The sequence below is a fragment of the Leopardus geoffroyi genome, chromosome B4, assembly GCF_018350155.1.
Source record: "Leopardus geoffroyi isolate Oge1 chromosome B4, O.geoffroyi_Oge1_pat1.0, whole genome shotgun sequence".
Lineage (NCBI taxonomy): Eukaryota > Metazoa > Chordata > Mammalia > Carnivora > Felidae > Leopardus > Leopardus geoffroyi.
The window spans coordinates 94,836,764-94,861,981 of NC_059341.1; the positions used below are offsets into that span (position 1 = coordinate 94,836,764).

The 25,218-nt window shown below is 38.1% G+C and overlaps 1 protein-coding gene across 2 annotated transcripts in view; it reads left to right on the forward strand.

The window, feature by feature from the left end:
- Positions 1–250: 250 nt before the first annotated feature.
- The window catches only part of FRS2 (fibroblast growth factor receptor substrate 2), a 112,018-nt gene continuing 87,050 nt past the window's right edge, over positions 251–25,218 (forward strand). For both annotated transcript variants that reach the window (XM_045464831.1, XM_045464832.1), the window contains exon 1: positions 251–415. The gene's annotated coding sequence lies outside the window, so the exon portion shown is untranslated. The remainder of the gene's footprint in view (positions 416–25,218) is intronic.

The following is a 25,218-nucleotide window of genomic DNA, read 5'->3' on the forward strand; positions in this document are numbered from 1 at the left end:
TTCCCCGATCCTCGGTTTCATGGTCTGGAAAATTAGGTGGCTGGAGTGGAATAACTGGAAGAGCAGTAAGGGACGCGACCATAGCCTGAAGATGCAAAGGGCCTCGGGGCAGAAAGGGTTAGTGACGAGTCTGGGGGCGGTTTTACGGCGCTAGGCGGGAGAGGCCACGCCCCGCCCCGCCCCACCCCGCCCGGGAGGCCCTGGCAGCTCCGGCCCGCTAGCAGTTCCGGTGCCAAAACCCTTCCCTCCCCCGCTCCCCCGGAAGTGCTTTTCCAAGGTTCGGGCCGGAGAGAGGCCTGGTAGGCACAGCTGCTGTGGCTCGATCGGCTCCGCGTAAGGGCTCCTGCCCTGGTCGGAGCCCGGAGGTCCGCGGCCGCCGACCCGCGCCTGCTCCCTCCCAACGTCCAGGCCGACGGTGAGTGGCCGGGGGAGCACACCCGGACTGCCGCCGGCCGCGTCAGGGCTTGTGCTCTCGGGCCCCCGCTGCCCGCTCTACGTTGCGGGCTCGGCTGTCGGGGTTCGGGGAAGGGGCTTGACGACCGCCGACGTTCTCGCACAGTCCGCCGGGCGGGAAGAAGCGGGCGGCCGGGCCTTGGGGTAGGCGGGGCGGAGCCGAGGAGGGGGTTCCTGGAGCTGTTGTAGCCGATGGGACTTCAGAGTGGGGATGGGCTGGGCCTCCGTCCATCCGACCTCCTCATTTCTGCTCCCCCAAATCTTCGCGCTGCATTTCAGATTTGGTTTTCTGTGTCGACATGGGGCTGGGAACCTGGACACCAGACTCTGTCATGGTTCCAGTTCCCGACTTTTGCATCCTTTGGCTCTGTCCTCGGGTCAGTAATTAGCCTGGGTCCCAGGGGTGTCGTCTCCTCGGTCCCAGAGCTGGGCGATGCCTGTGTAGATGCGGGGGATCCTTTGCAAAGCTTTTCGTCCAGACCCGCCTAGGGGTTTCCCGGGATCGAATTGGACTGCTCTCGGGACCGGTTCTGGATACGTAGGTCAGTGTGGCACCAGCGTGTCTCCCACGATCTTTACTCACTGGAAAGCTTGCTCAAGCTGTTGTTGAAGTCACTTAGAAAAACAACTTGCTTGAGCAAAGTCAGTAGTTGAGATGAGTTCTCTTTTTTCTTGCAGGCTTAAGGTTGCTGTTCTCTAATATGCACTCCTAATTCTTGTGGCCATCTGAAGTCACAGTTGAACGATGAGTTCAGTCTGCGGTTATTGCATGAATTAATTGCAGAGGGTTGGCGAATTCTTGTATCCCCTCTTTTCCGAAGTTTGTATGCCTTCATATTTGGAACTGTCATTTTCCTTAACCTTTAAAGAAAATTTTTTTTTTCTCAGTAACTCCATCGGGGTTCCGTATACTGTTGCAATTGTGCTGCATTGCAGAGGGTGCACACAGGTGGGCAGAGGGGTTTCCTGGGTGTGTGTTTTTAACCTATATTTTGAAGTGTTTACCTCTGACAAATTGAGAGTTTCCTAGAGGAGGAGAAAGTGATGTAGGTAGTTTTTTTTTTGTTTTTGTTTTTTTTTAGTGAACAGATTTTATATAATAAACTGCTGGAAGGTTTGTAGGAGATAAGGGTTTTCCATACTTAATAGTGATTTTTAAATTATCACAAGAAAATGTGGTTACTGCAGGTTGTGGCTGTCTGCAGATGACCACTGATTTTGCAATGCAAGTATACACAAAACCATCTTTGTGAAACCAGTGACACTTTGCTGCATTTCTCATCTTGTGCTTATATTAGGACATACACTGTAGTTTTTTTGGGACTTAGCTCATTCTCCTCCCACTACTGGAAGGGAAGGTAATATCATGAATTAGGGAAAGTAGACTGAAGTGGTAAGTTTCAGTGAGCTCTCCTGTGGACAAGAACATTTATTTTAGTGTTGCTGATTTTCAACAGGCGTAGGGTGGATGATTTTTTAAAAATGGTTTCTTTTATTCCTTTATTGATTGGTCAAAGGGTGGATGGTTTTTAAAGTCCCTGGAAAAAATTGTGGAGGGAAGATTAGTTGCCCGTGTTTTAGATAGGAACTCTAGATTCTTAGTCATTCGAAGTACTTAATTGTTTAGAGCTTCTGGTTGGAATATTGGAATAAAGAAAATCTGCAAAAGGAGTCAAGTTAGACATGATTCTGAATCCATACTGAGAGTATGATAGCTAATGTGTTTAGAAGGGAAGTATGTAAAGAATTGTAAGAGCAGAAGAAGGTAATTGGGGAATTTCAGGTGCCCTTAGGCACTGTAAATTTTATTATGTTCAAGTTCATTCAATAGATATTAAACATTTACATTGTAAATTTTATTGTATTATTCAAGTCAATTCATTGGATACTGAACTTTTGCTGTTAGGCATCAAGCTATATCAGGCAACCATGTAGGAACAAATAAAGATATGGCCAAAAGCATTAAAATTCATGTTTTGGCAGTAATTTCCTAGGATGTGTCAGAAATCATGAAGAGGTGAATTGAATTGTTAGGCATATTAAATTTTTTCTAATGGGAGGTGGGTGTTGTGTGTTTCATAAAAAGCACTGTTAGGCATTATAGGATACAAAGATGAAGTTTTTGGTCTTTATGAATTTGAAGTCTAGAAGGGGATGTAAGATATCTGTATAAAAATATGTAAATGCTTACTGTGTGAGTGGTTTGACCCAAAGTTTGGAATTCTATGAAAGGAAAATTGGTTCATTTTTAACTGGAGTAATCAGCTAAAAAGTGGAGGTTAATAATATTTATGAAGGTAGCTCTGAAGCTGTTGAACGCTTAGCACTATGCTTTATGCTCTTGGACTTACGTACATTTTCTAAGTTTCACACCAACACAGAAGCATCTTTCTTATTCACGAGGGCAATACTCAAATATCTTAAGTTGCTGAGTCTCCGTTTGAATCCAGGTCTGCCTGGCACCAAAGCCCGTGCATTTCCACTATATCACGCTGCCTCCCAATAAACTGGTAACCTGATTTTACCGTTGCAGAGGGTAAGACTTTGCTAAGACAAAAATTTAGGGGTTGGTAGTAGGTGGATGAAGAAGGCTTTTCAAATAAAGGGAATGAGGTAAGCACAAGTGTGGAGGTGGGAAAGGCCATCGTATACACAGAGAAAAGTTAGTGGACAGATTACTTAGAATATAGAGTTGATTTTTGGAAATGAGAGATGCGGTTTGAAATTTTAACTGGGGCTGGATTGAGGAACATATTTAAATGCTGTATTTAGGAGTTAATGAGAAACAACGAGGTCTAATAGTGTCACATGTAAAATGGTTGTAGAAAGCCAACTTTCAATATACATATTGGTCAAGGGCAGTGGCATTGAGATGGGGCAGGGGGAGGAGCAATTGTTGGGGGAAGGTTGGGGGGAACTGGAAGTTGAAAATTATACTCATTTTAAGTATGGGTGATGGTGATGGTGGTACTATTATTAGAAATCTAGGCAAGGAGGTGCATAGTGTGATCAGTTTTGAATATGTTGAGTTTTTTATGTACTTGCAAAACACTGGAAATGCCCAGAGGCTTTTGGAAATGTGGGTTTGTAGTTCATGAGAGAGGTCATTGCTAGGCATATATTAAATATGGGTGTAGAGGACAATACAAATAGATGTACTTGTTGAATCTGTGTAAGGAGATGAAAGAGCCAGGGGAGAGTTTATGAGGGAAGAAAAAAAAGTGAACCTTTATTTGAGATGGCATCTGTTTAAAACAGGAGGAAAATAAATATAGTCTGTATCGTATTCTGCTCCCTCTCATTGCAGATTCAGGAGTACAAAGAATCTGATCATTGAAAATCCAGTCGGGAAATACAATTTTTTTGCCATTGCTAGCAAGAATATTATGCTACTGTTACCCCATTTCATAGAGGATGAGTTATTTCAGAGTCATTTGTTCCAGAGTGTTAGGCTTTGATTACTTAAGAGCTGTTTGGTCTTTTCTTTTGGGCATTTGCTGGCAAGTGATATGTGAGGATTTGGAAGCAAATCTCTGATAAGTATTCTGTTTATTTATGTGTGTGACTTTTAATTTTGATTTCGATATCAAGAGTCTCTGAATATTCAAGTATATTTTTGTGCCTTCCTTTCCTACTGTCTGCTAATAGTGCCTTTTATAGAAAATGGTATTTAATTACATACTTTTTTTTTTTTTTTTTAAATTTTTGACGTTTTATTTTTTGAGAGGGAGAGACAGAGCGTGAGCAGGGGAGGGGCAGAGAGAGAGAGGGAGACACAGAATCCGAAGCAGGCTCCAGGCTCTGAGCCGTCAGCACAGAGCCCGACACAGGGCTCGAATCCATGAATGTGAGATCGTGACCTGAGCCGAAGTTGGAGGCTCAACTGACTGAGCCACCCAGGCACCCCTAATTATGTATTTTTTTTCCAACTCTCTTTTATAAGTACTTTTGATTAACATAAGCAGTTTTGTCTTTAATGTTCTGATTATTCTAGAGGGATAGAATTGTAAGATACTTTTATCCATCACGTAATGATACATATATAAAAACTATGTATTTTTATTTGGGAACTATTTAAGTACTATAGATTTTTAGAATTTCCTGTAGTTTTCTGTTTAGATCCTTAAATATGGGGAACCTGTGTATTAATGTGTAAAAAATTGTAATAGTTTAAGGAATGAGGCTTAGAGTTGTAACTTTATGAGGGCAAGTTTATTATTTTTAGACTGAGTAACCATGGAAGTGCTTATTTCCTTCTTGAGGATTAATATATCCCTTTTGTTTTTGAGGAATATGTTTTTTTACTATATCAGGCACTTGGGAATGTCCTAAGAGTCCTGCGTCAGTGTTGTTGGAGGCAGGGGGGTTTGTGTGTGCTTTGTCTGGGCTGGTTGGCTTAGTTGCAGTGAGCCCGGTATTATTGAGGCAAAGGTCAGGAGTTCCATTTAGCTTTAGTCTGAGTGATGGCCAGGGAAGTACACCTCTAGCCAGCTGTCTTGGAAATTCCTCAGTTGTCATTGGTCACAAAGGTGACTGGATTAGGATGGATCTTTATACCACTGAAAGGATATTAGCGGAAACTTAGCATAATGGTTAGTAACTCTGACTCTGGAATTAGACAGATCTGTCTCAAAATTCTTGGTCTGTGACGTTGGGAGAGTCCCTAAACCTCTCCAAGCCTCTATTTCCTCATTATTGAATAGGTTAATATTTGGTTTGGGCATGTCCTACCGTTGTTTTCTTTTTCCAAGTGGGAGTTAGCTGCTTAGACCTGTGGTTCCCTAGTGCTGGACTATGAAGTGTAGTCTGTGAGAGTTCTCACTGGTCTGAAATGAGAATGAGTTAGCTTTTCATAAAACTAGATCTGTTGAATTTAAAAGACAGTATTTTTTCTAAAAGTATCTTTTACCATTTCTGATGTAAGCATATTAGTTCTTTTATGAAATAATGCTGGTGGTAATTGACAATTATTTTCTTTTTAAATGTTCTTGTCAAAATAATAGTTGGCAACTCTATGCGTGTCCCCCAGTTTTATTGTTTTTAAGATTATGCGTGTCCCCCCAGATGTTATTGTTTTTAAGATTATGGTTCTGTGAGATTTGAAAATCTTGGCTTAAACAGAACCAGGGAATTGGGGGAGATTACTTATCCAATATATTATGCATAGTCACGTTAGGTTTGGGGTACATTCTACCCTTCCATTACCCAATAGGGGCTGTATTTTGATTCTCCCCACCGCTGAATTTAATGTTGTGAAGTTTTACATGAAGACCTTCAAGGAGCAGTTCAGATTATTTTCAATTCAGACAGGTTGCTTCAAATTATTTAAAGCTGTATTTCCTAACCAGAATCTCGAGAGGAAACTGGTAAACTATGGGGGCTGTCTGGGGGTGCTGCTCTAAGACATTACTCTGTTGATTAGCCAACAAGATAAATAACTAGCCTTTGACATAGTGAAGTAGTAGAAATTGGCTTTCCTTTTCACCTCTTCTGCAGGGAAGATCTTTGAAGCTAGAGTACGAAAAGCTTTTTTAGTATAGCAAGTAAACCTTGTACAAATATCAGTATTCAAAATGCTTTCTAGAGAAAGAATAGTTCAGCACTTTGCATAATGGGTTATGTAAGTGGAGCCACAGAAGTCCTCCTGGGGACACAAACCAATTATTAGCATAAGCACTATTGAAATTACATTCAGTTGTCTAGATGGGAAGTGTTTTTACTCCCTCGTTCACTTAGCACTGGGGGGCCGAAAACTTAAGGTGCAGAAGCCTAAATGACTGTTAAATTAAGGCTTAACATTGGTTTCCTTTTAGTGTTTTTGGATAGGTAATTTTAAGAATTGCGAGTGCTATAGAAATACTGAATATGTGTTAGAATACCTAAAGGAAAATGTTCAGGTTAAGTTGAAATAGCTTAGGCCCTCTGTCTTTTAATGTTAAAGGAAACTGGAGGTTTGTTGCTTTAGATATTAAGGATGTTATTGTTTTATAGAGTTTTGTTGTATATCATTGTTTCTGGTAAGTAAAAGACTCGTATAGAATTCATTTATTTTAAAAATGTTTACATTTTCCCCCGAAAATACTCCTGATGGCAGAAATGAATGGTATGCTCAGAAGTCTGGAGAGGTAGCCCAAAGAGTCCTGCTCTAGGTAGAAAACTTCATGATTCCTATAAAAATTCACACGAATTTCACATTTTGCTATTTTATGTAGATGTAAACAGTGTTTTAAAGCACTGTTGGCTAAAATTGGTGCCCCCCAAAAGGAGCGATATGTTCATCCTGGGGAGTTTCATATCCCTATGACATGGCTTGTTTAGTAGCAACTGTGCTTAACCATTTATTTTTGGCTCATAAAAGAAAATGCTGTGTTGAATGCTTTTTGGTGGGACATGGGATTGTGGGCAATTATTGACACTTTACATCAAACGGTTTTGAATACTACTAAGAAGCTGTAGTTTCATAGAAATAAAATGACTTTAAAATTTTTTTTTTTTCAACGTTTATTTATTTTTGGGACAGAGAGAGACAGAGCATGAACGGGGGAGGGGCAGAGAGAGAGGGAGACACAGAATCGGAAACAGGCTCCAGGCTCCGAGCCATCAGCCCAGAGCCTGACGCGGGGCTCGAACTCACGGACTGCGAGATCGTGACCTGGCTGAAGTCGGATGCTTAACCGACTGCGCCACCCAGGCGCCCCGATAGAAATAAAATGACTTTAAAAGGAGATTTAATCAATTTTAAGATGTTCTTTTATATTTTAAGATTATTCAATTATCAACATATTTCTAGTGTTATAAAAAATATCGCAGCAGTGTCTAATTGAACTTTCTGTAATGATGGAAATGTTCTAAGTCTGCTATTCAGTATAGTCATCCTCATATTCCTACCAAGCACTTAAAGTGTGTCTAGTTTTATAGAAGAACTTTTAAATTTTATTTAATTTTAATTAGTTTAATTGCAAATAGCCTCACTTGTGGCTAGTGACTGCTGTGTTAGTGCTGCTCTCAAGGGTTAGGAAGCCCAGGAGAAGGGAGGTTAGAAATCTTTCTGCCACTCCTCAGCTCAGTTATAAGCCAAGATTAGGCACTTGGTAAGTGTTTCTTAAATGAAATAAAATTTTTATTGTTTCAATTTTTTTTTTTTTTTAATTTGAGAGAGAGAGAGAGGGAGGGTGCGAGTGAGTGGGGGAGAAGGGCAAAGGGAGAGGGAAAGAGAATCGGAAGCGGGCTCGGTCCTACAACCTTGGTATTGTGACCTGAGCCAGAATCAGGAGTCTGAGGCTCAACTGACCGAGCCATTGATGGGCCCCCGTTGTTTCAATTTTTAAGACCAAAGTTTGTGAAATAATCTATTATTTTTAGAGAGTGATCACTAGTCTTGATTATTTTCTTCTGTGTTAATTTTTAAATTTTACTTTTATTACAAGAGTATACAGTGTACTGAATGTACAATTTAAATAATTATACAATTGGGGCGCCTGGGTGGCTCAGTTGGTTGGGCATCCGACTTCAGCTCAGGTCATGATCTGGCAGTCTGTGAGTTTGAGCCCCCGTGAGTTCAAGCCCCACGTTGGGCCTTGTGCTGACAGCTCAGAGCCTGGAGCCTGCTTCTGATTCTGTGTCTCCCTCTCTCTGGCCCTCCCCTGCTCACACTCTGTCTCACTCTCTCTCTTAAAAATATATAAACATTAAAAATAAATAAATAGATGGGGCGCCTGGGTGGCTCAGTCGGTTAAGCGTCCGACTTCGGCTCAGGTCACGATCTTGCGGTCCGTGAGTTCGAGCCCCGCGTCGGGCTCTGTGCTGACAGCTCAGAGCCTGGAGCCTGTTTCCGATTCTGTGTCTCCCTCTCTCTCTGCCCCTCCCCCGTTCATGCTCTGTCTCTCTCTGTCTCAAAAATAAATAAACGTTAAAAAAAAAAATTAAAAATAAATAAATAAATAAATAAATAGATAGATAGATAGATAGATAGATAGATAAACAATGAACTACCACTAACTAGCTGGAAAAATAGAACGTTGCTAGTATCTTTGGAGTCCCTTTATACTCCTCACCATTTGTGTTCTCTGACATGTGTTCTAAGTCACCACCATCTAAATTTTGTGTTAATCGTTCCCTTTTCCTTTTTATTTTAATGAATTAAAAAAATTCATTTCCCTTTATTCCAGTTTGGAAGTTAAATTTTATGTAGTTTTCCTTTATTTTAGTTTTTCCTTAATCCCAACAAATTAGATATTGTTTTAAACACTTGCTTTAATTTGCCTCTGTATTTACAAATGTCTTTGCTCGTCATTCCCATTTGCATCTCAGACCTCTTGTCTGGGATCTAAGACCATTTTGTCTCTGCCTGAAACATATCCTTTACAATTTTCTTTAGTGAGGGTCTGTTGTTGGAAAATGTTTCATTTGTTTGAAAATATATCTAAGTCTCATTCCTGAAGATGGGTTTTTCTGAGTATGCATTCTGTGTTAGCAGTTAGCATTCTTTGTTCATATAGCTCTTATTCCATTCTCTTCTGGCTTCTGTTGCTTTGAAAAATCTGTAATCCATCTAATTGCCATTCTTTTACAGATACCTGTTGTTTTATTATAGCTATATTTAGAATATTTAGAATCTGTTTTGCACACTGTATTTGGGTATGTCTAGAAGTTGATTTCTTTTTATTTATCATGGTTGGAATTCACCAGGCCATAGAATCTGAGGATTGGTCTCTTGCAAAAATTTTGGAGAACTTTTGGCCATTTTCTCCTCCAATTTTATCTTCTGTATTTTTTTTTATCTGGAACTTGTATGGAAGTATACTCAGTCTTCTTACTCTACCCTCTATGCCTCTTAACCTGTCATATTTCATTTTTTATATTTCATATTTTCCATTTCTTTATCTTTCTGTGTTGCGTTCTAGACACTTAGATCCTTTCTTCCATTTGGCTAATTCTTGCTTCAGCTGTGTTTAACCAGTTTACTGAATTAAAAAAATTTTTTTTCACTTTGTTTTAACTATGATATTTTTATAGTAAAATATACTTACCACTTTAAACTTTTATTTTATTTTCTTAAAGTACTTTTATTTATTTTGAGAGAGACAGCACAAGTTGCAGAGGGGCAGAGAGTGAGGGAGAGAGAGAATCCCAAGCAGGCTCCACATTGACGTTGTGGAGCCTGAGCCGGGGCTTGAACTCATGAAACTGTGAGATCATGACCTGAGCTGAAAACAAGCATCAGATGTTTAACCGACTAAGCCACCCAGGTGCTCCTAAACTATTTTAAAGTGTTAGTTCCGTGATGTTAAGTACATTCACTAACACCACTGTCCATCTCCAGACCTTTTTTTATCATCACAAACTGAAACCTGTGCCCATTAAACAATAATTTCCCATTTCCCTCCCTTTACTAGCCCCTGGCAGGAACTGTTATACTTACTGTTTCTATGAATTTGGCTATTCTAGTACCTCATATAAATGGATCATATAATATTTGTCCATTTGTGTCTGGCTTATTCACTTAACATAATGTTTTCAAGGTTCATCCATGTTGTGTAGTATGTTCATTGAGTTTTAAAAATTTTTACCTACTCTATTTTTTCATTAAGTTCCTTTTTAAGACTGCTTTATCCTTATTATTTTTTGGTAGTCTGCTTTTTCTTGGCCATGTTCTCAAAATTTATTTTTAAAAAAACCTATTAAATATATTTCTTTTATATTTGTCTGATAATTTCTATATCTGAAATCTTTGCATATGATTCTGCTGTTTGTTTTGGTGTATTAATTTTACAGAGTGATTTTTAATACTACTTTAAAATCGTAGGGTAGGGGCGCCTGGGTGGCTCAGTTGGTTATGTCCGACTCCAGCTCAGGTCGTGATCTCGTGGTTTGTGGGTTCGTGCCCCTCGATGGGCTCTGTGCTGACAGCTCGGAGCCTGGAACCTGCTTTGGATTCTGTGTTTCTGGCTCTCTCTGTCCCTCCCCCACTCATGCTCTGTCTCTCTGTCTCTCAAAAATAAACAAACATTAAAAAGTAAGATAAAATAAATAAAATTGTGTAGTTTAGAGCTTATAAGTAAACCCCTGGTGGTTAGTATCTTGTTTTCTTAAATTTCGGTCAAAATGTTGTTTGGTTTATTTATGGTGTAGTTACTTTTTTCCTTTGCAACTAATAAGCAACCTGCAGGGAGGTATCCTAGTGTTTTATTTTTTCTTAATGAAAAACTAAGTACAGTAATATAACTTATCTTTGTATAGTGCTTTCTAGTTTGCCAAGGATTTTTATATTTTATGATTTTATTTTATAGTTCTGGAAACTAAGACAGACATAGCTAATAAGAGGTAGCATTGGAATTTAAACCCTGGTTTACTTAATATTCTTTTTACTAGCTACACTTGCTTTTTAAGTTATTAGATAGACTGTAAACTTAGGGCATGGTCTGTGTGTGTCTTGTACATTGTTACACTGTCAGTACCTTGAACTTTTGAATGAATAAATAACGTAGACATGAGTTGCTCTCTGACGAGGGTCTTATAAGGTAGTGTTGTTATAATCATGTTCTTATGTAGTTTATGTTTATATGTGCATATAGATAGATATAATGTATAATTACCATATAATTATATACATGTGATTGTTGAGAGCTTAGAGCTTGTGTGGGAGAGGTTTTTGATGCTTTGCATAACTCCAGCTAAGATTTTCAGATCAAAAAGTTGATGGATTTGCATATAGCAAAGATTTGGTTTACTTGAAAATACTAGGTGTTGAAGGGGTGTGTGGGTGGCTCAGTCAGTTAAGTGTCCAACTGTAGATGTCGGCTCAGGTCATGATCTCACAGTTGGTGAGTTCAAGCCCACAGCACAGAGCCTGTTTGAGATTCTCTCCCTCTCTCTCTCTGCCCCTCTGCTGTGCGCGCGCGCTCTCTCTCTCTCAAAATAAATAAATAAATAAAATATTAGGAAAAAACATTAGGTGGTGAAGGTTGGTGAGGCAGATTTCTTATACTAGTTCAGTTCTTTTTCTAGTTGTTAATTCTTTAAGATTTGGTCATCAGAGGAAATGACTAAAGGTTTTCCTGAGGTCACTTTTTGCATTGATAAACTAAGATGTCATGTTGGTTAAGGTAATCTTTTGACCTGGTGAATTGGTAGAATCTGGGTCCTTTTTTCGCTTACTTCCTACCTTCTATCTCCCATTCTCAGTTAAAGCTGGAAGGACTTAGGAATTACTGAATCTTGGCTAAAACATGAATTCATTCAATGAATGACTGAGTCAGTAAATAGTTATTGGGAGACTAGTAGGTATCAAGAGCCATGCTTGGCATTGAGGTTAAAATGGAGAATCAAGGTGGATGTGATTGCTATCATGTAGCACAATTTAGAGGTCATGAACTATTATATCCTTTGTCTGTGTTAGTCACTTAATATATTTAAATTGAATATATGTAAGAAAATCTTATTTATATCTGTTGAAACTTTTCTGGCAGGGGAGAAAATTCTGAGGACTATTGCTTAATGGAATATGTAAGTATAGGGTTTGAGATTCAGAACTATTCACTTAAGCATATTCTGAAAATTGACTGATACTTTCATTTAAATTGAAGCCTTTTATTAAAGCCTGACTTAAGTAAGTTCTGGTTCAATCTAAAGTCTGCTATTTGCCTCATGTGGTTTTGTGAATAGTTAGTAGGCAGTAGTGTCTTGAAAGATATATATTTCATGGCTCATTTTACATTACTTTATCTCCCACCCCCTCAAAAAAAAAAGTGCCTAATATATATGTAAGTAGGCAGAGGCATTAAAAAAAAAACAAAAAAACTTTTATTACGAGGTAGAGACTCATAGGAAGTTGCAAAAATAGTCGTGTCCTATATACTCTTACCTCAGTTTCCCCAATGGTGACGTTTTATATAGCTGTCATACATATGAAAATCGGGAAGTTGATATTGGTACATTACTGTTAACTACACTACAGACCATGTACAGATTTCATCATTTTTTAAACCTTGCATCTCTGTGTGTGTATGTGTGTAGTTCTATACAGTTTTATCCCATGTATAGTTTTGTGTAACCACTACCATGATCAAAATTCAGAACTGTTCCATCACCACAGAACTCCCGTGTTACCTGTATATATTCACAACCCCACCCAACACTAGTTTTACCATTATGAGAATATTGTGTGAATGAAATAATATAGTATGTAGCCTTTTGAGATGTATATTTTAAAACTATAATTTGTTTTAATTCCAGAAGTAAAATAACATTTCAGAAAGGTTAGACAGTGGAAAAAACATAATTTGAAACCACCCTCTCATAGTTATCATTTTGGAGTTTTTTACAGCCTTTTTCATATGATGTTTTATATCATATTTTTAGCAAATGCTCAACTTTGCTTTTTTTAACTTAATATTACATTAAATATTTTCTGTTACCATCATACTTAATTTTTACTATTATAGGAAATGTTGCAGAAAACACCTTTGAGCATATAGATTTCATCATATTTTTAGTTATTTCCTTAGGGCAGATCCCAAATGTGTGATATTAAGACAAAGGATATGAAGGTTTATTAGTCTTGAAACATTTGGTCAAATTGTTCCCCAAGAAGATAGTATTACATAGTATTACTAGTACTGTTTCACTGTATCCTTGTTAGATTGGATATTAGTGTTACTCCCCCCCCCCCCCCCCCCCCCGACTTAATAAGGTGAAAAAGGTACTTCACTGTTCTAATTTTAGAGTGCATTTCTTTATGTAACATTTTTTTCTTTGAAGAGGAAAATTGATTGTAGTGTCAGAATGACATGAACTTTTTAAAATGTGATTTTGCTTTTAAGTAATTTAGAAAAGCATTTTAACATCTCTGTTAGTGTTCAGCAGTTCTGAGCAGGAGGTTGAATCACCAGATCCTTCTTCTTTACATTACCTGTACCTCCTTAGTTTGCAGGTGTTACCTGCGATGCCAGTTTCTGCATTGCTTCTCTCTGGTCTCTACCGTTCTCTCTTAGTTACTATCCTCAGTCTGGATTCTTGATCTTTTCCCCTGTTCCTCATCAGAGAATGGCTGCTCCCTCCACTGGTACCACATCAGCACTTCATTCATTTCTCCCATGTTCTTGTCAGCTTCAAGTGCAAGGTCATGCTGCTATGTTAATGCATTACTGTGATGTTATCCTTATGGCAAAGTATAATCCTGGGACACTCTGGTGGCCACCACAGAAGTTATATGGCTAATAATGTATGGAGTGTGTATAAGGTACATGAACACAAAAGTAACAGAATACAAGGAAATTGTACACCTTTTACTTTTCTGTATGTTTTGGAAGATAGCAGTATTCTTAGAATAGTAGACCATCAGGATAATAATAAAACCCTTAAAACAAAAGTTTTTCGTTGAATGTTACTAAGTGCTATGCACTGTGCAAGCAGTTTATTTAGACTTCACAATTTTCCCATAAATTATGGGGGTATCTAGATAGGAAGATCACATACGTGATATGGAATAGGTAATTGAAAAAGTTGGTTAGCAAACTGATACACTGTTTATAATTTTAACTCAAATATACACTATATTCCTTCACCATTTTTTGGCCTCTGCGGTGTCAGTGTTTTTCTTTATGGGTAGATCCTTTGATTAAAATGATTAAAATTCTGGAATGTCAGGGCACCTGGGTGGCTCAGTCAGTAAGTGTCCGACTTTTGCTCAGATCATGATATCGCAGTTCTTGAGGTTAAGCCCCATGTCAGTCTCTGCACTGACAGCTCAGAGCCTGGAGCCTACTTCGGATTCTGTGTCTCCCTCTGTCTCTCTCTGCCCCTCCCCTGCTTGCATTCTGTCTGTCTGTCTCTCTCTCTCAAAAATAAACATTAAAAAAAAAAAAAAAAGAATTCTAGATTGTCTTTTTAACATAATCCACACCTAGGAGGCATAATCTATTAGATATCATAACAGTATCCATTTCCTATAGAAGAGAGAATTTAAGGCACTTTCTGTGGTTTTATGCTTTTTCTCCTTATTCTTTTAAAGCTGTTTTATATACACCTAATTCCATAATAACTTTTAAGAAAACAATTAGCCTTTGAATCTTTTTGAACTTTCCAACATAATTTTCAGAGAAAACCACCCCTTTCGCACTCATAATCTGTCAGAAACAGCCGGTTCTTGTTAAGCGTCCAGCTCATTTGTTGAGAGCAGAAGGGTGGGGGCATGCCGAGAAAGTGGTCTACTTGGAAGACTCTACCAGGTGCAAGTGGTCAGCCTGTGGTGGGCATCAGGGAGTGGTTTATAGAGAGCTTGGAGGGCTTTATTTCTGTAAATTATGATAAGGTAAAGGCCTATTGAAAGAGTTTCTCCTGAATGAGCATTCTTTTTTTTTTTTAATTTTTTTATTATTATTTTTTAATGTTTTTATTTATTTTTGAGACAGAGAGACAGAGCATGAGCAGGGGAGGGGCAGAGAGAGAGAGGGAGACACAGAATCCGAAGCAGGTTCCAGGGTCTGAACTGTCAACACAGAGCCCGACGCAGGGCTTGAACTCACGGACTGTGAGATCATGACCTGAGCTGAAGTCGGACGCTTAACCGACTGAGCCACCCAGGCGCCCCCTGAATTAGCATTCTTATTTCCATTTTATAGATGAGAAAGCTGAGGCCTCAGAGAGTTGAGTAACATTCCCAAGGTCAGGCAAATAATAAGTGGTAGAGCCCAGGACTTGTACCTGGAGTCTGTATAGATTCAAATATAGAGTGTCCTCTTAATTGTGCAGGCGCTAGATGCCTTGCAGGTCATCTGGTTTACCCAGTTCAATGAGTAGTCTTGGGTGGTCTTCAGGTTATGCTTGGGGGTCATGGTTTTACAGTTATTCTACTTCTTGGGTCCTAGTTTCACGTTGCACTTTAGTATTTCTTTTGTACTATGTAAAAAACGAGAGTGCATTCCCAGGTGAAAATTAGGCTTATAATATTTGTTATATTTGATATATACATCCTGGTATTGGATGTGTATATTTGAGAAATATGGCTAAGATCTTGTAACAGCTGAGGTAATCGTGAAATTAAACACTGTAAAAGGGAAAAGTGGAGTAGAGAACACAGACATAAACTTTTCTCTCCCTTCTGTTAAATTTCCTTCATAATTTGGGATCTGATGATCAGTCATCTTTATCCATGTCATTACTTGTTATTTCATGAAATATCAATTGAGCTATTAGGATTTAAAGAAGAAGATATTTTCTTGTAATTCATGGGTGTCTTTCTGTCCTCGCCAAGAACACATAAGCCTTTTGCTGATAAATGTTTGTCAATATTTAGAGTCTGATATGTATTTTTAGTTTGCATTTTGCTTTTCTAGAACAGAAAAAAAAAACATCAAACAAACCTTAAAATACCCTTATTTCCATTAGTTTTCAGATGTTAGAGTCCAAAAAAGTTTTCCCACAAAGTAAAATGCATGCATTACAAAATAATTCATTGGGTTTTCTATTTTTATTACTGAAGACTATAACTACAACCAGGGCTTCTGATCATTATGAGATAATTGGTGTTACCACATTGAGTTTTTTTTTTTTTTTTTTTTTTTTTAAATTTTTTTTTCAACGTTTATTTATTTTTGAGACAGAGAGAGACAGAGCATGAACGGGGGAGGGGCAGAGAGAGAGGGAGACACAGAATCGGAAACAGGCTCCAGGCTCTGAGCCATCAGCCCAGAGCCCGACGCGGGGCTCGAACTCACGGACCGCGAGATCGTGACCTGGCTGAAGTCGGACGCTTAACCGACTGCGCCACCCAGGCGCCCCACCACATTGAGTTTTAATTCCAGCATTACAAATAGAAATTTTTTTTTTTTCAGTTAGCATAGAGAGCTGTATTTCAGGTAGTATATGAGACTATTAGGCAATTTTTAAACCTTGAAAATAACTTAAGGAGGTCTCAGTTTTACTTTAGGTGGTCCTTGACTCAAGATAGGAAACCATTGACATGAATTTAAATATGTATTTGTTTAGTTGTTGATCCCTGAGTTTGATATGATTATAATTAATATTATGATTAGCAGTACTCTTTAATTGAGTGTGTATCAAATACCTCAGACACTCTTGAGCCATAATAAATGTAAAATAATTTAGAATAAAAGTGAACATTGTCAGTTGGTAATATTCTTGTCCATTTTGTAAATGTCAAGATATATTTAAACTCTGCATAATAATGATGAGGCACTTTTTACTCTGTTTTCTTTCTTCCTTTCTCTTTCTTTCTTTCTTTCTTTCTTTCTTTCTTTCTTTCTTCTTTCTTTCTTTCTTTCTTTCTTTCTTTCTTTCTTTCTTTCTTTCTTTCTTTCTTTCTTTCATGTTTATTTATCTTGAGAGAGAGGGAGAGAGAGAGAGAGAATCCCAAGCAGGCTCCACACTGCCAGCGCAGAGCCCAACGCAGGGCTTGATCCCATGAAGCATGAGATCATGACCTGAGCCAAAATCAAGATCAGATGCTCAGCTGACTGAGCCACCCAGGCACCCCTACTTCCTGTTTTTTTAAGTATATCTTTATTTCATGAGTTAGTTTGTTGTTTGCATTAGTCTGAATATTTGAACCTGGTAAAGGAATGTATAGATTATTTTTGATATGCTAGCTAGCATCTTTCATTTACTAGATATATTCTAGACCTCATTAGGCTAATTGGTTATGACAACAAGCCTTTGTGCTATTTAGTTTGATTTTTTGTTTTGTTTTAAACAGATCATGAAGTCTAAATTTGGAATGGTACATAGCAATATAGCTGTGTGCTTAAATGGAAGTCAGTGTTGTTAACAAGAGACCCCATAAAAGGATTTTTTATTTTACAAAAAATAAATATGATCCTCTTTCTAAGTATTACCATGTTATATACTCCACTCCCCTTTCAAGATTTTTTTTTTCTAGTTTTCTGGTTTTATAATCGAACGGTCAGATTATAATAAACTTTTGAAGCAGAGGAAGAAGAGGGGATCAGATTAGTATTAGCTGCTGTTGTGTTAATTGTTCTTTTCATCTAGTAGCAAAAATCATATTAAGGAACAACATTTAAAAATTAGCTTGAGAAAGAGTTTGAAGTGTTTCTTTCAATTTCTTGAGTTTTAATTACTGAGGGACTGATGTGTTCAATGTTACTTGGAATTTAAGAGATAAAGAGAAAAATTCCATTAAAAACGATATCTTAAAAGTTTGTTATTTTGGCACTTGAAACTTACTGTGCCACGACTTTGTCTTTGTCTTCCCCTTCCCCCCCCCCCCCCCCCCTGTTTTTTAACTGCCTTTTGGATTCAAATGATTTTGGCATTTCTTAGATTCTTCACTAAATATTTCTGGCGATATAGCCATTTGAGATCTAGACCTTAACCAGGAATTCCAGCCAGTTTTTTTTTTTTTTTCCTTTTGATGACACACAGTGCTGACAAAATTATATTACATCCAGTTTTATTTCTGTAATCAAGGTTGCTTTTGGGTGAGATAAATTCCTCATCTGTTTCATCACCTATTGTACTTTGTTTTGACTGGTGCAAAGTTGCCATAGTGGTGCATCTTCTCACCAAGGAGGAAATGAGTACGTTGGTTATTGGGTAACTTCTAGCAGCATAGATTCTTAGTTAACACTGCCTACAGATGAGGAGGTAGAACTATTTATGTGTCAGAGGATCGGGGAGAATTGTCTAAATTCCTTAATGAATTTGAAGTTCTTAATTTTTAACAAAAGGGCAATATGTGTACAGATCCAAAATTTAAAGGTACAAAAGGGTTTATTGTAAAAAGCAAGTCTCCTACCTCCCTGTCTACCAGGTTCCTTCCCCTGAGGCAATTGCTGTTTGTAGCAAGTTTTCTACATTTACAACCATATTCACTCTTTATTAGCTGTATAATATCCATTGTATTGAATATACTATAAATTCCCTTTTTGGTGGACTTTAAGCTTGTTTTCTATCTTTTAATTAAAAAAACTTTTTAAAATTTATTTTTGAGATAAAGACAGAGCACTAGTGGGGGAGGGGCAGAGAGAGAGGGAGACACAGAATCTGAAGCAGGCTCCAAGCTCTGAGCTGTCAGCACAGCTGGGTGGGGCCCAAACCCCTGAACCATGAGATCATGACCTAAGCCGAAGCCAGATGCTTCACCAACTGAGCCACCCAGGCGCCCCTGTAATTTTTTTTTTAAGAGTTTATTTATTTATTTTGAGAGAGAGAGAGAGAGCGTGCAAGCAGGGGAGGGGCAGAGAAAGAGGGAGAGAGAATGAATTCCAAACAGGCTCCACACTGTCAGTGCAGAGCCCCATGGGGGGCTCAAACTCATGAACCTTGAGATCATGACCTGAGCTGAAATCAAGAGTAGGATGCTTAACCAACTGAGCCACCCATCTTTTCTTTTATAAATAATGTGGTAGTTGAGTATTGTATGCATATTTCACTCCTTTGCAAATATATCTGTACTTTAAGTTTTAGACGTGGAATTTCTTTGCCAGTACTATGTGTGTGTGTGTGTGTGTGTGTGTGTGTGTGTGTGTGTGTATGCATTATATATATGCATATATGCATTACACTTTTATTAAATGTTGGGGCGCCTTGGTGGCTCAGTTGGTTAAGTGTTCCATCTTGGCTTTGGCTCAAGTCATGATCTCGTGGTTTCATGAGTTCAAGCCTTGAGTTGGGCTCTACACTGGCAGCATGGAGCTTGCTTGGGATTCTCTCTCTCCCTCTCTGTCCTCTCCCACTCATGCTGTCTCTGTCTCTCTCAAAGTAGATAAACTTAAAAAATGTTTTTTGTAAAAAAAAGTTATTTTTAAATGGTTATTTATCTTCAGAGAAAAGGCAGGGAGGGACAGAGAGAGAAGAGAAAGGCTCCGTGCTGTCGGCATGGCTCCATTTCAGGAACTGTGAGATTATGACCTGCAGTGAAATCAAGAGTTGGACACCCAGCTAACTGAGCCACCCATGTGTCCCCAAGATTTTTGATAAATACTGCAAAATTGTTCTTGGTGTATTCCTTTCTGAAGTTAGAATATTAGTTTTATAAAGCAATGTTTGTAGAAGTATGATCACTGATTGGTTATATGCTATTTGTAACTAGATTTATTTTCCTTATTTTTGTTAATTAGGTGATTGCAAACTGATTACTCGCATTGCACAAACTACTGACGACATTCACTCGTTTACTTTGCCAAAATGTATTGTTTTAATTACTAGCAGTCTTTGTAATTTTACTCTTTTAACGTAGGTAGCCTCTATCTTGTAAATGAATTGTTTAAAAAGGGTTTTGGCTAGGGGATGGGTGAGTTAAAAAAAAAAAAAAAGGAATTTGGAATTGGAAGCCTATTTTTCCAATAAGTCGCATAAAAATGGTGTTTCGCTTGCTAGGTCAAGCCATAAAAAAATGATAACCTATTATATCGCAATATATTTGAAACACTTCAATAATACTGGTGGAAATTCATTCATTCTGCTGCATCCCTATCTTAATGAAGCTGTGTTGTGATTTCCATTACCTGGAACTGGAGAGGTAGGGTGATACCTTAAGAGCAGAATGCCTGGAGGGGGTAGTGAATGAGTTGGAGGTAAAAGAGGGAGATACTACAGTAGAATGAACTTCAAGTTGGTAGCAACAAATGGAAAGTCCTTTCATTTGTTGCTACCTGGCTGTGCTGGGACCTGGTGAGGGAGGGAGCTGGGAAGAGGAAAAGATAGGATTTTCCTTCCTTTTCCTTCTTAGTAACTTTCCTTTTACTAGTACCATTCAGGAGGTCCTGATACCTGGAATTCAGGTAAGTTGAGATGAATTAAGACTTGATGGAGGTGATGGAGGGGGATGAAGAGTGAAAATGTCTGTAATTGTCAGAAGGTTTATAGAGTCTGAGAATAGGAAAGTGGAATAGAAAAGATTTCTAGTGATAAGACAAAGAACCATCTGTAAAGCATTTATAGTTTTTGTTTTTTTTTTAATCTTTTATATTTTTTTGGAGGCAAGTGAGTGGGCAATGTTGAAGGCATTTTAAGCATTGTTCTGGGGGAGAGGACAGTCAGTGACATCTTGGTTACGTGTGGGTTTCTTTAAGGGTACTCCAACCATTCTTCCCTGAAGAGAAAGTGTACACAAAGGCTCTGACTTAAAGAGAGTGTTCTATCATATCCCAGTTGGTTTAAAGGTATCTGGGCTGGTGTAACTTGAAGTGTAGCAATAATTCTCTTTCTATTTGGTTCCATGGTGGAGCAAAACAGTTGACTATACAGCCGTTGTCCTTCAGACATGTCTAAATTTCTCAGTCTATTTATGAGCATCAACAAACACTTTGTGCATACTTCTGCCATGGGTTGAATACGTCTATTTTCCTTTAATTTAGCTTAAAACTAGTAATGGAATTCCTGAGGTTTTGAGAGGAATAGTGTTGGCAAGCTTAGTTTTGAAACTAAAGGCAAATTAAGATACCAAGCAAAACAGGAGACTATTACTTTAGAAAGGGATCTTAAAACTCTGCTGACATTTGCAAACCCAGTGTCTTATATTTATATAAGCTTTAGATAGGAACTGCTATTTTTCTAAAATTGTTGGTTTAAAAATAATTGTTACATTTGTGCATTTTAAAACTTGCTTCTAACACACTTTGGGTATGCTGGAGCTCAGCCTTTTTAGCAAAGTACTCAGACATTCGGGCATCAGCCCTTTTGGTCTTACTCTGTCTCAGACCATTTAGGATAATTAAGATGGATTGTGGATGTTAGGAATTTGATAAGCTTCCATTAAAATCTAATGTGGTTTAAAAAAACTGCTTAAAGTCGTCTTTGAATATGTTTAAATATGCTACCATCATATGAATTATGAAATTTAGCCGAGTATTGCTAAAAGGACAAATGATGGCACTTGTCATTTTGATGTTTGTTCTTTAAGTGTACCATTTCATTGCCTTTGGAAGATATTAGCTGCATGTACTCTGAAGGATTATACTAATTAAAATAGGCCTTTCCCTGATTAAATCTATTTAATTCTAAGTTTTGTGTGCATGCAATTAATATTCATTTGTGGCCTTAGCATTTATGCAAATTTTACCCATCATCCCATGAGCTTTTTTTGAGTGCCTATTCCATGAAACGTATCTGTATATTTTGTTTTGTTAGGTATTTCTTACTATTTTTAAATTCCTGCAGTACAAGAATTACGTTTTCTTATATTCTTTGGTAGTTCCCCCAATGCAGTGCAATGAATGCCTTGTTGTGGGTAGATACTTAGAACTTATTTGCCTATGTGGCCATTTAACAGATATTTACCCAAAGTTTACTTTGTTCTAGAGTCTGAGGATGCAAAGGTAAGGACTCTGCCTTTAAAGTCTCTAAGTTGCTTAGACTTTGATAGGAGATTGAGAAAATAAATCAATTACAGTACCATGTGTCTTTCATAACTTTGGAATTATCTTTGAGAGTGCCAGAGCTCTGCTTCTGATAGAGGTTTTTGTACTCTCTCTCTGAAGAATGGAAGCTAACATTTTTAGGTGTCTAATAGGTTCTGTGTCAGTTTATCTTCCTAAATCCTTTGGCATAAACATGATGTCCATTTTAAACATGAGGAAACTGTCTTAGAGAGGTTATATAATTTGCTGAAGGTCACTTAGCTAATAAGTTGTAGAGTTGGGATTCTAACAGGGTTCTTTCATTTACACCAAGGTTTCTTAACTCTAGCACTATTGACATTTGGGGCAGTAGTTTTTTGTTGCGAAGGATTGTCCTGTGCATTAAGGATGTTTAGCAGTATCCCTGGCTCTACCTGGGCCAGTACTAGGGTAGAACAAGGAGGCACCTAAGGCACAAAATTTAAGGAGTCAATCAATCTCAGGATTTTCAAAGTGCTTACCTGGCATTTAATTCTTACATCTGAGAAAGTTCTCCCACGCTTTGGATTCTAGGTTTTGATTTAATATTCTCTGGAAATGATATAAGAACTGAATCCCCTAGGCATTTAGATGTTCCTTGGGAGTTGGAGAACAGTATGAGCAGGAGCTTTTTGCAACTTTATCTCTCAGCCCAGAAGGCATGCTGTTGGGCAAAAGGGACTAATAAGAAAAGCGCTAAGAAAATACCTTCTAAATATTACAGAGTTTAGAACCTTTAGGTGATATGTTACAGAACAAAGATACCAATTGCTTTAAACTAATGGAGACTTAGAGCAAAAACTATACATTGAATATATTCAGCTTAATTTATTTTGTGCCTGGTGACCTAGCATTTTCCTGCTAGTATTGATTCTATAACATTAGAAATTCCATTAATTATTTTCTCATATCTCTCCTTCAGTATAAGTATATCCTCGTTGTATGGATAAATCCATTAATACCTTTTGACTGGACTGTAGTTTGCATGCTGAACTCAATCTGTATTGTTGGTGTAGTTCTCGAAAATGGAGTCGTTCAAAAATTGAGTACATAATAAAACCTTGAATTTTAGGAACATTGAGAAAATGGTGCCTGCAGAATTATGAATAGCGTGCCAGATTTGGGGTCTTAAATAGTTTCAACTTACATTTAACTTTCTGATAAAGCATTAATATTTGACTTGTGATAATACCCTTTTTCTCTTTTATATTGATAGGACTGGGGTTAGATTATAGTAATCCCTGAAAAACTACTAGAGTAGGTAACTCTTGTTATAGGCAATAGAGAGCCATTAAAAGTTGTTGAACAGAAGAGTAATTTAGTAAAGGTAACTTTTCAGGAGTATTATTCTCACAACCATATGTATGATGTATTGGGCAGCAGCCTTCACAAAGGTCAGGTTAGAGGCCGGGCAAGAGGACATAATGAGAGTCTGAACTAGGATGCTTGAATAGGAATGGGTAAATAAGTCTGGATGAGAACATTTTTTGGAATATATTTTTTTCTTGATCATAAAAATATAGTAAATGTATAAATACAGAAAAATAAGAAGAAGGTGTTACTTTTATTTCTATCATTTAGAAATACAACCACTTTTAATATTCTCAGGCATTCCTTTTTAGTTCTGTTTCATCTTACATCCTCCTGTGTGCCTCTCCACACCAAATTTTGGAGAAAGAGCCCAGAAGGCCAGATTCTCTTCTCATAGGTTATGAAGTTTTTAAAGAACTGACTTTCTAAGATGGCATGATTTTATTTCATATGCAGCAGGAACCCAACAGGTGTTTGTGGAACGAAGTGGCAACTGCTGGAATTCAGTGAATAGACCAAGTTAATGCCTAGGTTTTGAGATTGTATGACTAATGGTAAAGGGGAATTTGGCTAGCTTTTGATGGTGAAGTTGGAAGTGCTATTGGTAGTGATAGAGTGATCCAGAAGAGAATGGGTTTTATTTGGAGGTATTGAATTAGATGTGCTGGCACAATATCTTAAGTTGAAATCTGGAGCTTAGCTGAGTATTTGAGGTGATCACAGTGAGAAAATGTGGAGAAAGAATTGAGTTTAGAAATAGCCACATTTCGGGGCGCCTGGGTGGCGCAGTCGGTTGAGCGTCCGACTTCAGCCAGGTCACGATCTCGCGGTCCATGAGTTCGAGCCCCGCGTCAGGCTCTGAGCTGATGGCTCAGAGCCTGGAGCCTGTTTCCGATTCTGTGTCTCCCTCTCTCTCTGCCCCTCCCCCGTTCATGCTCTGTCTCTCTCTGTCCCAAAAATGAATAAACGTTGAAAAAAAAAAAAAAAAAAAGAAATAGCCACATTTCTGGTCAGAACAGTGTTTCTGACACATCAGTTTTTTGAGGACCACTTGAAAATACAGTTATTTCCTTACTGTTGTTCTTTAAATGACTGTCTTACTTAAGTACATTTATTTTATTTTATTTTATTTTTTTTTTTTAATTTTTTTTTTCAACGTTTATTCATTTTTGGGACAGAGAGAGACAGAGCATGAGTGGGGGAGGGGCAGAGAGAGAGGGAGACACAGAATCGGAAACAGGCTCCAGGCTCTGAGCCATCAGCCCAGAGCCTGATGCGGGGCTCGAACTCACGGACCGCGAGATCGTGACCTGGCTGAAGTCGGACGCCTAACCGACTGCGCCACCCAGGTGCCCCAAGTACATTTATTTTAAAGGGAAACCTTACATTGGTAGTAAAAATGGCAAATGATATCACTTGCTTTAAGCAATTAGCAATGCAAAAATGAAAGTGATGATGCCAAAATTGATGGTATTAAATTTTAGCTAGATATTGTTGCCTGTTAAATCCTCTGAGTTTAAGTCTACTCAGTGTAAATAAAAAAAAACAAATGAAATGAAAAGACAGTAAGACTTTGTAATTAGACAGCCCGAGGGTTTGACAAACTAATAACTTTCTCATGAAGTGATTCATTATTATATATGTGCCACCTACTGTGGTATATATCCCATGCTTTGGGAAATGCTGAGGTGTGGCACAGGAAGAGGAATCTGCTGTGGAAATACAGGCAGCTAGTGGTCAGACAAATGAGAACCAGGAGAGAGCGATGATGTCTTGTAAGTCTTTGAGAGTTTCAAAAAGGTATGTGTGATGCTGTCGAAAAATCAAGGAAAGGTTTTTGATAACTTACATATCAAGATGCGGTGTTGTCTGTTTAATGCACACCAAGAAGTTTCTGCATTCTGATGATTCTCATATATCTGGATTCAGCCACTTCTCTTTGGCAAACACGTAGAGATTGATAAAATACTTTCTTGGTGTGCTAGCAAGTTATATCTGGGGTATAAATAGTGAACGAACATGCGGAGAAGATACAAGACAATCGTTAGGAAAATCCATTCCTGGCTTTGAAATGAGTAACTGTTAGAACATTACT